This window comes from Zingiber officinale, chromosome 2B, assembly GCF_018446385.1.
Source record: "Zingiber officinale cultivar Zhangliang chromosome 2B, Zo_v1.1, whole genome shotgun sequence".
NCBI lineage: Eukaryota > Viridiplantae > Streptophyta > Magnoliopsida > Zingiberales > Zingiberaceae > Zingiber > Zingiber officinale.
In genome coordinates this window covers 43,278,248-43,292,727 of record NC_055989.1, presented here as the reverse complement: position 1 = coordinate 43,292,727, position 14,480 = coordinate 43,278,248, and positions in this window count along the sequence as shown.

The window sequence follows — 14,480 nt, the reverse complement described above, 5'->3', positions numbered from 1 at the left end:
AAGATCCTAGACCAGAGGATCTCGCCTCCATGATAATATCCATTTTTCACTCTAAAAAGCTAGTTGCACTCATAAGAACTGATGAACCTCAACTTCACGTTAACATTGAGCTCATGAGCATTAACCTCAGATTGTTAAACGAATCAGAAAAATCAAATCGAGCGATCTAAAGAGTCAAACTAGGTAAACAAGTTGGTTCAATTAGGCCAAATTGGTCGATAAGGCAAGAACAATTAGGTGGGGGTAATCAAGTGAATAAGCTAAGCTAGGCGATTTGATATGATTGATCAAGTCTATCAAGTTGGATGGGTCAATCGAGATGAATGAGATAGATAAGTCAATCGAACATGATAGGCAAGGTAATTGGGTCAAATGAGTAAAGTGGATCATGGGGGTGAATGAGTTGAGCAATCTAGTTAGACTTGAGAGAATCAAGAGATTAGCACAACACAAAAAACTAAAACTAAGAAGTTATTTGTCCTTGGCATGTCCAAGATAAATCAATAATTTACATTTACAAGTCAAAGTATTCTTTATAAAAGATCTATATAGTCAATCTCACATAATAAGACAAGACTTAATTATTATTGTGGTTGTAGAGTATTTTTCTCTCTCCACACACACTCAAGGTTATGAGTCCCCCCAAAGATAAAAGAGAGATATAAAAGGAGCAAATGGGCACTAGAGCAAATTGAACTATTTGAGAAAATTGTGAAAATCATGAAGAGCATAAAAGGAGGGTACTCTTAGATGATATCTTAAGCAAGATAGCACGAAAATGAGAATGATTTATGGACAAAAGTAGTTGACTCTCAGAAGATGCCCCTACAACCACAAGGATAAATTCAAAACCAAGGGACCACAACCGTTATCAACAATCAAAGCATTAGAGGATAAACCCGGAACATCATCAAGGATGTTGAATCCTCGTTAGAGAAAATTGAAGAAGCATCATTGACACTACTTCAAGTCCCTTAGAAAATGAGACGCAACAAAAATAAGGGTCTCATGCAAAGATGAAGATGCTCAAAGGAAAAAAAAGTCATCAAAAAGGAAAAAAAAAAAATCCAAGGTCGATATCCTTTTAAGCAAGGACAACATAATTTACTTTAAACGCATTAAGAAGGGCCACTACAAAAACGAAAAAACACATATAAAAGCAAAAGGAAATGATGAAGGGGAAAGGACAAAAGATAAGGAAACTCAAAAAAAGAATTGTCTAAAAATTTAAAAAGAAAGAAAGCTAAAAAAACAAAGGGGAGCTACAAAAGTAAAAAAATGTGGCAACAATTTATTATAAAAGTCCTAATTTGAATACTTTAATTTATAGTATATATTTGAAAACAGATGAATGTGAGAGAAGAACCAAGGGATTAAAAAACATATAAAAAATATAAGTACATGGCTGGTTTTAGTCAATTGAAACCAAAAATGAATCAACTAAAATTGTAGTAGAATGTACACAATTATAATTTTATGATATTTTTCAATATTTTGAATTTGCACTTAGAAAATTAATGATTAGATGCCACTACTATGATTTTGTAACTATTAATGCAATTATGTTCCATCTTGTCTATTAGATTAGGTGTTTTGATCTTTGGCTTTAGGCTTGGTCAAATTTATGTCTGACTCAAGTTATTAAGTTAGGACAATGTGTTAAGTTTATACGGTGTGTTAAGCCAAGGTTGGCAGTATACGTGACTATGGTTAAAGTCCAAGTAATCAAGATTAACTAAATATTTGATAGTTGAAAAGTTCAACAGGTCAAGTGTTGACCGTGAATAAAGTCTTAGTAGAGAAAAAGTTAAAAGTGCTGAGAAAATGTCCAACAAGTGTTGTGAAAGAAGTCATACCAGTCAAGGTTGACAAAATGCCAATAAGTGAAAGTTCAACATATGTTAGTAAATGGAAGTTCTGATAAGTCAAGATTGGTTTATATTGAGCAGATGATGAAGGTCTACAGGCAAGGTCTCTTAGAAGAGAAAATTCAGGAGGAAAGACTCTTTGACAAGTGAAAATCCTAGTAGGTCAAAGTTGATTAATATTAGGTAGATGATGAAGTCTTAGATTAAAAGAAAAAAGATTTAGGCCCCTTTTAATTCACAAGTGATGTAGGAGGGGATCCAAAGTAAAGAACGCCTTAGAGCAAGACACGACATGACAACAAGGCCTAACCGAATTCAACATGGCTTGGCTGTATGGATAAGCACAACATGGGCCGAGGGAGCTTTGGGTCCACATCTTTTGGGGTTTTTCTTAATTGGTTATCCATTTATTAAGTTTACTTATCTTATTTCTTAATTATAGTTAGCCTTGTCCTTAATTCTAAGTGTCCTTGAATGTTAGGGAACTAAGTCTCATTAATTAATTTTCTATTTAGATCTTTTTGAGGATTTTGAGAGCTATATAAACCTATGCTTAGATAATATTTCAAACAAATTTTTAGATATTGAATCAATTTGCTTCGCTTAAGTCACGTTATGACTACATCTCTCTCTCTCTCCCTCTCTTATTTTTGCTCTTGGGTTTTTAATAAGATTTTAAGCCTAGTTTCGGCTACTCATCTTGTTATTTCTCTCTTGTTTCCTTTTTAATCTCTCTAAAACTTCATACCCCAGAATAATCTCTATTCTTCTCGATGTCAGTTGGTATCAGAGCTCATTAAGATCCAATGGAGGATTGTCTTAGATGTGGTCGTGGTCGCAACATGCATGTTTCTATTGAGAAAGCCCAGCATCGTGATCGTAACGTTCAGAATGTAATAATGATTGAGGATTTACATAAACAAGTCACAAAATTAACCGAACGTCTGACAGTGTGGGATTTTGAAGATCATGAGATCTCTGATTGTAACTCCGAGTCTAATTTTGAGAACCCATATCACCTTCATACTACATACTAGGAATACCGTGGTTGATAGAAATGATATGGGGACTTTGGTTTCTAAGTTGTTCTTGATTTTGTTGGCACATTATAAGAGAGAGACTTTGTTGATAGGATCAACGAAGTAGAGAGGATTTTTAAGTACAAGGAAGTATCTATCACGTAAAAGTAAAATTGATCATTATCAATTTTAAGGCTGAGCCTCGGCTTGGTTGGAGCAACTTCCATGATTATAAGAGAGATAAGGTAAAACCAAAATCATTGATTGGGAAAAATGAAGAAAATGATGAAAAACCACTTTCTTCGCTTAGGCTATGTGCAAACATTGTTTTAACAACTCCATACGTTGAGACAAGGTGATATAACCATCAATGACTATATGGAGGAGTTCTATTAGCTTATTGCTTGGAATAATCTATATGAGACCAAGGAGAAGACGATAGAGTGATATTTAAGGGGATTATGTCAGCCCTTACAAGATTCCTTGAGCCTCCACTCATTTTTGACCATTTTGGAGGCTTATAAGCGAGCCTTGACTTTGAAGAACAACTAAACCGAAGACCAACAACTAGGAGTGATCAAAATAATTGAGTTGTTCATCCTTAGGAGTTGCACCCTACGCAGTATCCACCATAAGATAATCCTAAGACCCCTATAAAGTGCTTTCAATGTGGTGAATAGGGGCATCTATCTTTGGATTGTAAAATATCCCTAAATAAAAAAAACTAAACCCTACTGATTGAAAAAGATATGCAGGATGAACCCGACCACATTGAAGAGCTGGTTTACGATGATGATATACTGACAAGGTTCTTTATGGTGATGGTCATAAGACTCTCATCGTATACAAGAGACTACTAATCCCAAAGGAAGAATCGAAAGATGATTGGCTAAGAACCAACATCTTTCACACTACTTGCATGGTTGCGAACAAAGTTTGCAAGATGATCATTGATAGTAGAAACTGTGAAAATATTTTAACTAAAGAAGCTATTCAAAAGCTACGGTTGAAGACGAATCATCATATAGAACCCTACAAGTTGTCATGGTTGAGCAAAGGAAGTGAGGTAACCATAGATAGGTGGTGTCGTTTGTCTTTTTCTATTGAAATGAAGTATTACAATTGAGCATGGTGTGATATTGCATCAATGAATGCATGTCACACATACTATTGGGATAACCTTGGAAATATGATTGCATCATCATCCACGATGGATGGAAGAACACCTACACCCTCAGTATCAAAGGGAGGAATATTGTATTGGCTCCCCAACAAGAAGGGACCCTTCAAATTTGGTAACTAATAATCTACACTACTTTCCATGTCTAAATTTTTGAATGAGATGAAGCATGGAGACATGGTCTATGCTTTGCTTCCTTGCAAAAGCAATGTAATAGGGCTAGACTCAAATCTACCAGCTGAGGTGCAACAACTTTTATTCAACTTTATTGATTTGATGGCTGAAGACCTTCCTTCAGGAATTCCCCCCTATGAGAGACATTCATCACCAAATTGACCTTGTTCCGAGTTCAAGCTTGCCTAACTGACTGACTTACCATCTTGGTCCTAAGGATGCCAAAGAACTATAATGACAAGTTGTGGAACTATTGAGATGAGGCTATATTCATGAGAGTATAAGCCCTTGTGTAGTCTTTACCCTACTTTTGCCAATGAAAGATGGTTCATAGAGCATGTGTGTTGATAGCTATGCTATCAACAAAATCACAATGAAGTATAGATTTTTGATTCCTCACTTAGATAACATGTTGGATCAACTTTTTAGTTCTAAGATCTTCTTCAAGATCAATCTTAGGAGTGGATACCACCAAATTTGAATCAAGCTCGAAGATGAATGGAAGACAACCTTCAAGACACAACATGGGTTGTATGAGTGGTTGGTCATGCCTTTTGGACTGTCCAATGCACCCAGCATGTTCATGAGATTCATGCAACAGATCTTGCGACCTTTCATGGGAAGATTCATGGCTGTATAATTTGATGACATCCTCATTTATAGTTTGATATAGGTTTTACATCTTGACTACCTCCAAACTATTTTTGAGAAGCTAAAGGTGGAACACTTATTCATCAACAATAGAAAGTGTTCTTTCTTCATGATCTCAGTCTCGTTTCTTGAATTTATAGTGTCTACTGATAGTGTTTGTGCAGATCCATCAAAGATAGATGTAATCTTAGAGTGGCTGCAACTAAAGACCATTCATGATGTCCGAAGCTTCCATGGATTGGTCTCTTTTTATTGTCGGTTCATTTGGAACTTCAACATCTTGATTGCTACTATCATCGAGTGCCTCAAGGGGCGCGAGTTCAAGTGGACCAAAGCGGATATGAGTAGTTTTCAGCTAGTGAAGCAAAAGATGACTGAAGCACCCATTCTAGCACTTCCAGATTTTGACAAACTATTGGAAATAAATTGTGACACATCCAACATTGGCATTGGTTGTGTTCTAAGTCAATTGGGATACCCTATTGCCTTCTCAGTGAGAAACTATCAAGTGCCCAGAAAAATTACTCTACCTATGACATGGAAATCTATGCTATTGTGTAGTATTTAAAGTATTAGTGCCATTATCTTGGGTAGAAAGAATTTATCTTATTCACTGATCATGAGACTTCGAAGTACAACAACGATCAACACAAGCCAAGTAGTTGATACGTTAAGTGGGTAAACTATTTATAGGAGTTCACCTTCACACTGAAGCATCAATCAGGGATGATCTAAGCTACCGTTCTTCCCTTCTTTCTACCATGAGCATTAGGGTTGCTGACTTTGGAGCTTTCTTAGATATGAATGCTGTTGATTCTTCCTTCGGTGAGATATTTCAGGAGGCAACCGATGGTCTTTGTAATGATTTTATTCTACACAACGGTTATCTATTTCATGGACTATGATTATACATTTCAGATTGTTCCATAAGACAATAATCGATCGAGATAAGACATTAGCCCTCATCTCTTATGACTTCTATTGGCCTAAGCTAACTAGCGACATAGTTCATTTTCTGCTTTGTATGTCAACAATCTAAGGGAACCCTTACCAACTCTGATTTATATACTCCTTTACATATTCCCTAAGCATCCTGGTGTAAGGTTAGCATGGATTTCATATTGGGTTTATCCCGCACCCAATGGACTGCAGTAACTATTCTAGTTGTGGTTGACCAATTATCCAAAATGGTTCACTTCGTGGCATGCAGAAAAACCATGAATGTTATTCGAATTGCCACCCTCTTCTTCAAAGGGATTGTACATTTACACAGTATTCCTCAAACCATTACTTTAGATCGTGATACTAAATTTGTTAGTTATTTTTAGAAGAGTTTATGGTGGAATAATAGGGATGAAGCTATATTTCTTTATGCCTATACTTGTAGGATTTAAGCTCCAGGAAGACCTTTGATTTGAAGACGATTAGGATTATTAGCGCAGGGAGCACCAGATGATCGAACTTGAGTTTTGATAAGTTAAGTATTATTGTTGTTTTAACAAGTTAAACTGAGTGCGCAGGAAAGTCCTAAGTAATCTTAGGTAAAAGGAAAGTCCTAACTGCGATTGGACAATAAAATCTTGGTCCAAGAGACTGGGCAAAGTCTTGACAGGTCGAGGACATTGACCAAAATACTAGAGTTGAGGATGCTAGGTGAAAGTTCTAGGGTCACGGACACCAGGCGGAAGACTGGATGGGTCATGGATTGGATGTTCAACATGAAGTCCTGATGTCTCAAACGTTGAATAAAAGTCCAAACAGTCTGGAGAATAGATCTAGCAAAAGGTAATATCTCTCTCTGAGAAGAGTAGGTGAGGACACTTTCCTAATAGAGGGAACAGTAGGTGTCGGTCCGACCTAGAATTTCAACGAAAATCAAAGTTAGGACTGGACAGTCCGAAGATTGCCAAAATCATACTTTATATATTGTTTATTGCCTGAACTAACCTTATTTTGCAGAAAGAAGATTGCTGCAAAAAGTTAGTCTAGGTACCCCACCCAGAGGGGATTTAGGTGCCTAGAGTCTGGACACTTGGAGTTGCTCTGAGCGCCCGGGAAGGCTTCAATGAAGAGGTAGTCCCGAGAGGGTGCCTGGCTAGGCACCCTAGCGGTCTGGGCATCCGGAGTTGCTCTAAGCGCTTGGACGATCAAAATTTGATCAACACGCAAAGATGGAGCACGACGACTGACTGACCCATGTCAGTGGTCCAGGCGCTCGAAGGGGGTCTCGGTGCCTAGATGTAGATAAACTTTAAAGATAAAGTTTCGATGAGAGCTCACCATGTTAATATAGTCCAGGTACTCAAGAGGGGATCTAGGCGCTCGGATGAGGTTATAAAGGGAGACTTCAACCAGTAGCTCAAATACATCAATGAAAACAACTTCCACATCTGCTCGCTACTTTAAAAAGACCTCTAGGACATCCAAAAGCTGCTCCGACGATGACTACACTACAAATCTGATTCTCCAAATCGTCGGTATCATTTTGTTATTATTAAAGTTACTTAGTCAAATTGTAATTATTCTTGTAACTTTTCAAATTGATTAGTGGCTGCCCAATAAAAGTACTCTAACGTGCGGGCCTTGGAGTATGAGTTATCACATGCTTTGAACCAAGTAAATCTTGGCTTGTTAGCATTGTCTGTTTTCTTTTTGTCTCTTTCTTTATTCCATTGCCGCTTGTCTCTTTGAGTTTTAAATGAACATGAAAGCCATGAGTACTATTCATCCCCTTTAGTGTAACAATCCTATAATTGGTATCAGAGTGAGGTCGCTTTGAATCAGTGAAACCACTACTCAAGCAATTTTTTCATGGTAGTGTTTTTTTATTTTTTGGAGTCAATCAGAATCGGTATCATAACTCCTTTCGATCATTTTTTTGCAATAGAGTTTTTTTTTATTTCTCAAAGTTGGTGCAACAACACTCAAGATCTTTTAGTTTTTCATAAGTTTTTTTATACCGCACTGCTAATCCACGACCAAGTCTTGATACAAGTCTCCTTGTTTTATTGTGTACAAGGTTTTTCTATCAATGGCATACCAAGAAGGCTATAGCATTACACACCCACCACTATTCTCCGATGAATATTTTAGCTACTGGAGGAGCTGAATGGAGTATCACCTCAAAACTCAAATTGAAATGTGGATCATCATCCAAACCAGCTTCTCACTTCCACTCGACGGTACTGGAAAACCAGTATCATGTGAAAACTGAGACCAAAGTGTAATGAAGAACATTGAAGCTGATGCAAAGATAACCCAGACCCTCTAATGTGGCTTAACCAAAGAAGAGTTGAACCAGATTAACCCCTTCAATAGCGCTAAGGAGTTATGGAGAAGCTAATCGAGCTGCACGAGGGCAACTTTGACACTAAGGTAAGCAAATGAGATCTAATTCTAAATAAATTATATAATATAAAAATGTAGGATGGTTGGTCAGTAAGTCAACTACATGCTTGGATTCAATACCTGCTCAACGGTTTCCATGTAATTAGTCAGAAGGTAGAAAATTCTAACGTTATAAGGTATGCCCTTAACGCTTTTCCGAGGCACACTTTGTGGGTATCCATGGTGGATGCTTACAAAGTTTCTAAGGATCTTTCTTTAATTAGGTTAGATGAATTATTTTATGAATTTGAACTTCATGAATAGATTAATGCACTTTTGGTTGAGAAAGGTATTGCATTAGTTATAGGTACAAGCAAGACAAAGGAGTCTAGGAAGAAGTACCAAATTGAGCATGAGTCTGAAGGCGAATCTGACTCGGAAGAAGATGATGAAATTACCGCCGAACTCGTGAACCTAGTTTAGAAACTATACAAGAAGAAGAAAGACTTCACAAAACACGAGATCAAGAAGGTGATCTAATAAAAGATGATGCAACCAAGTCCAAACACAAAGGATAAGTCTAAAGTCACCTATTACGACTGCAACAAGAAGGGACATATCAAGGTGAACTGTCCAAACTAAAAGGAAACAAAGAAGCAATAAAAGAAGAAGGTGCTACAAGCAACGTGGGATGAATCGTCATTAGAGGACTCTAGTGAAGATTTCAAATAGACAAGCTTCCCTGTGCTTCCGGCCCAAGAACAAGTAGACAAATCTGAAATCGAGAACGAATCAGAAGCTGAGTCGGAGCAAAGCCTTAGATCCATATCTGGTTCAGAAGGTTCCTAATCCACTATAAGTATTTCTTTAATTGGATCACATAATTTAATTTCCTACTTGTCTAGAAAATTAGCTAAATCCAACCTTTGGGCCAAGTCACTCCAAGAGGAGGTCAAATCCCTCAAGGAAAAGACTAATCCAAGTTCATTAATAAAGAAGACACAAATTGGAACTCCAACTCAAGCCCAACTTATGGAAGAAAATTCTAATATGAGAACTAAAGTTAAAGAACTTAAGGAAACATTGGAACAATTCACTTTGGATTCTAAGAACTTTGACCTAATCCTCGAGAAACAAAGGGCTATATATAACCGATCCAGACTCGGATATAAGGCCAAATGTTGATTCAAATCATACTTATCCTTATTGAATCATATAGGACAATAAATAAACTAGAGGGGGAGGGGGTTGAATAGCATTATTCGAAAATTATGAATTAAAATAAGTTACACAACAGAAAAGGAAAACAAAAAAACAATGCTAACAATGCCAAGTTTTACTTGGTTCGAAGCTTGTGACAACTCCTATTCCAAGGCTCGTGATCATCGATCACTTTTGTTGGGAAATTACTATTAGTTCATAAATGGATTATAGATATTGAGTACAAGAACTGAAAATAAAACTGTTACTGAAAAATAAAAAGAAAATTGAAGAAATCTTCATTCTTCGAACTTCGGAGCAAACTTTCGGTGTCGTCAGAGTCTTTTCGGAGCAACACTTAAATATGAAAGTTGTAGTAGATGATGTTTTGAAGCTATTGGTCGAAGGCCCTTATATAGGCCCATTCTAAGTGCCTGGAACCCCTCCAGGCACCTGGACCATTGTTGACACTAGCAATCTCTTGTCAAAACTTCATTCATGAAGTTTTTTCATTTCCGAAGCCTGGACACCCTTTTTTCTTGCTTTCTTCCTTATAAAAAAGAGTTAATTCTAGGTAAATAAAAATATATTTATTTTACAAAATAAAGTTAGCACAATATAATAAGATAGAAGTAGTAATTAGATTCTGTTTCTCTAAAACTAGGATCTAGTTAAAGTCTCAACTTAGGTTTCCTAAATTGACCTAAGTTGGATCGATGTCTACAATTCCCTCAACCAAGAACACGTGCTCACTAGATCCCTCCTCTAGTTGCATGCCTCTCTCTTACTTACCAACTAATGTCGCTTGACTTATCTTTGATCGACTAGGTCTTCTCAAGTAATTATTTTTGAAATTCAATCCTCCCTTTAAATCTGATATCTTTATTAAACACAATAAACATTCAAGTACCAATATCTTTAGTACATGTCTAATCGTTAGTTACTAAATATTTGTCACGCCCTAGAGGAGTCTCTGCTCGAGAAACGGACGACATCTTCCCTGTAACAGTGACAATTAAAACATGTATACAATGCTATAAGGCTACTCATAAGCTATCAACAACCCATATGGTTGGAACATACACAACCACGCAGTTGTATACACAACCCACATGGCTGGCAAAGAAATTACATAACCATGCAGTTATATAATAAACAACCCACACGGCTATACCAAAAATACAGTGGAAGACATAGGGAAGCCACACAAACAAAAAAGATACAATGCGTGCCAACACGACTTAAACATAATAAAATATCAAAATGATAAAATAGCCACATGACTAAACACCAATACAATACCAATACCATAAAGAAAACATGTAAGAAGATAAGAGTGTAGTAAAGATCATTCTCTGATGTGACATGGGACCGGTAGACAAGATACTCCAAGCGACTCCATATCACTACCTGCTACCTGAGGAAAAAGGACAATACACAAATGCGGTGGTGAGTGCGGATCACTTAGTGGGCAATAGACAAGATAGTGCATAATCTATATAAAACATGGAGATCAAAGAATACAGTCTCATCAGGGAAACAAGAACATGATCATAACTGACATAATAAATGTATATACCCAATCTGGATCCAACATATAATATCATGATCATAATGTCATACTATGTGAACCTACCCAACTTGGAATTAACATATAAGGTCCAACTTGGAATTAACATATAAGGTCAAGATCGTAAATGACATAATAAATGCACATACCCAATCTGGAATCGACACATACGGTATAATGATTAGTAAACTCACCCAGGATCAGCAACAAATCTGCTCGTAACACCTGAGTAATATAATCGATAGCATATACATGTATAATAGATGACATGTATGAAGCATGCCAACCATATGCAGTAATCATAGCTTAAACAAATGCAACATATCACAATCACATGTAGCTAGTATCTACTAGACATATATGCAAATATATATCTCCACAGATGCACCGGGCATCATATGCAAATGCGCTGTTGGTGCGAGAAGCATCCGACGATCGAACCCGAATTTTGATAATGACAAAGGATTCAAAGTTAAGGTGTTTTGTTATCTAATATGGTTGAATGAGATTATAGGAAAAGCCCTAAGGTTTCTTAGGCGAAGTCCTAGTTGCGGTTAGGCAGGTGAAAAATCCTAGGGGCGGTAACCCTAGGTTTTAGGGGGTGGTAACTCTAGGCGAAAAGTCTTGGCGGGTCGAAGCTTCGGGCAAAAGTCCTAGGGGCGGTAACCCTAGGTGAAAAGTCCTGGTGTCGCGAACCAGGTGAAAATCTGGGCGGGCCATGGACCAGAAGTTCAGCAGAAAGACCTGAAGATTCGGGTGCTGAGCAAAAGTCCAGTCGATCTGGAGGATCGGTCTAGTAACAGGTATGCTCTCCTGAGTGGAGTAGGTGAGGACGCGCTCCCCGCTGAGGGAACAATAGGCTTCGGTTCGACCTAGGGTTTTCGATCAAAAATTCGAAGTCAGAACCGGACAGTCCATTGACTGTCACACATTTATTTATATGTTATTATTATGTGCTAACTTTGTTTTGCAGGATATGTTGTTGTTTTGTGGACTAACATATCTTGCAGGGACAAAATAACAAGGTTTGCCTCGGATGAACAGTACCCGAGGCACCCTCCATGGAGCTTGGAGGCACCTCAGGTGAAAGGTAGAAGCTGCACAGGAAGCCAAGATGGAGGCGCCCTCATGGAGGCTTGAGGCGTCTCGGACGACATTGAAGGTGCCCTCCAGGGGATTGGAGGCGCCCTCAAGTGGATAGGCGAAGAATGCTTCAGAACATATTTGCGCTGCGGATCCGGCGGTGATGGAGGCGCCCTCAAGGGGCTTGGAGGCGCCCTCAACAGTCTTTATAAAGTAGTCTCGATCAGCAGCCAAATCAATCAACTCTCAAGTAATCTTTCAGCTGTGCACTGCTCTAAAGACGATCCAGAAAGTCTATAGCAAGAACCCGACGACCCAAAGCTGCAACTTTCATTTCATTGTTGTCGGTATAGCTTTCTCAATATAATTTTGTAATAAATTTTTGTAATATTTTACTCTATTATAGTTGTTGCCCAAAGTAAATGCTCAACGAGCGTGGGCCTTGGAGTAGGAGTCGCCCAAGGCTCCAAACCAAGTAAAAATACTTGGGTCTTTCTTTGTTTGTTTTAATTTTCGCTGCATGTACTCGTTAAGTTTTCCGAATACGAAAAGTGAAAGCCACGAGCGCTATTCACCCCCCTAGCGCATTTCGATTGAAAAATTGGTATCAGAGCGGGGTCACTTCGATTTGGTGCAACCACTAGTCAAGCATATTTTTCATGGTAATTTTCAATTTTTCAGAGTCGATTGGAATCGATATTCTTGCCGTCTTCCGATCCATTTTTTTGTAATCGATTTTTTTCTCGAAGTTGATACAACGCCACTCGAGATCGCATACTAGTTTTCTTGTTTCCCACACTACTAATCAAGGATCAAGTCCTGGGATAAGTTTTTTATTTTTTTGTGCGCAAGATTTTATGGCACTCCAAGAAGGCTATAGCACTGTTCGCCCATCACTCTTCACCGGAGATGACTTCGGTTACTGGAAGGGTTGGATGGAGTCATACCTGCAAACTAATTTTGAGGTCTGGATGATCATCAAAACCGATCTTGAACTTCCACTTGACGGCTCTGGAGAACCGGTATCATGCGTGAACTGGGATGCAAGCATAATCAAGAAGGTAGAAGCAAATGCCAAATCAACCTGCACACTTCAGTGTGGTCTAACCAAGGAGGAGCTGAACCACGTCGGCTCATTCTTGAGCGCCAAAGAACTGTGGCAAAAGCTGATCGAGTTGCACAAGGGCACGCCCGATACAAAGGTAAGTAAGCGTGACTTACTACTTAATAAATTGTATAATATTAAAATGCAGGAAGGTGAGATGGCTAGCCAGCTCCATGCCCGAATACAAGATCTGCTCAACGGACTCCATGCAATAGGACAGAAAGTGGAGAATCGCGACATCCTAAGGTACACCTTAAATGCCTTTCTAAGGAATACCTTGTGGGCATCCATGGTAGATGCTTACAAGGTATCTAAGGATTTATCTATAATTAAACTAGATGAACTATTTGCTGAATTTAAATTGCATGAACTTAACGCTCAATCAATCGAGAAGGGTATGCTTTGATTGCAGGTAAGATGGAAAATCGAACTGGAGACAGAAGAAGCAGAAGATGACGATGATGAACTCACGACCGAACTCGTCAACTTGGTGAGAAGACTCTACAAAAAGAAGAAGGGCTTCAACAAAAAGGACATCAAGAAGGTGATCCAGTCCAAGGAGGCCCAACCAAGCTCAAAGATGAAATTCGAAGTAACCTGCTATGACTACAACCAAAAGGGGCATATCAAAGCAAATTGTCCGAATCAGAAGGGTGCGAAGAAGTAGAGAAAGAAGAAAGCTCTGAAGGCAACTTGGGACGAGTCTTCTTCAGAAGAGTCTGACGATGAAGAATTCAAACAGATGAGTTTCCTTGCAATGACGGCCTGGGACCAAGTCAACAAATTCAGAAGCGAGGACGAATCAAAAGCTGAGTCCGAGAGAAGCCACGGATTCGTATCTATTTTTGAAGGGCCTAACCCCTCTGTAAGTACTTCTCGATTATAGAATTTAATTAATTATTTGATGCATAAATTAGCTAAATCTAATATTCAGATCAAATCACTTCTAAAGGAGGTAACAACCCTTAAAGAAGTGAATATCTTCGAATCCCTGACTGACCCGATTCAGACTGGAACCTCAATTCAAGTCCAAAAGCTTGAGGAAGAGAATTCCAGCCTGAAAATTCAAGTCAAGGATTTAAAGATTGCATTGGATCAGTTTATACTGGGTTCCAAAAATCTTGACTTGATTCTTGGAAAATAGAAGGTCATATACAATCGATCCGAAATAGGATTTAGAATAAAAATAAAATACAGTTCATATTTGTCACTTGTTAACAGGCCAAATAGAAAGGTAGTCCAAGCATACGTACCTAAGTCCAACTTGGTTAATCAAGTTGGACTTGGTAAATATTGGGTCCCC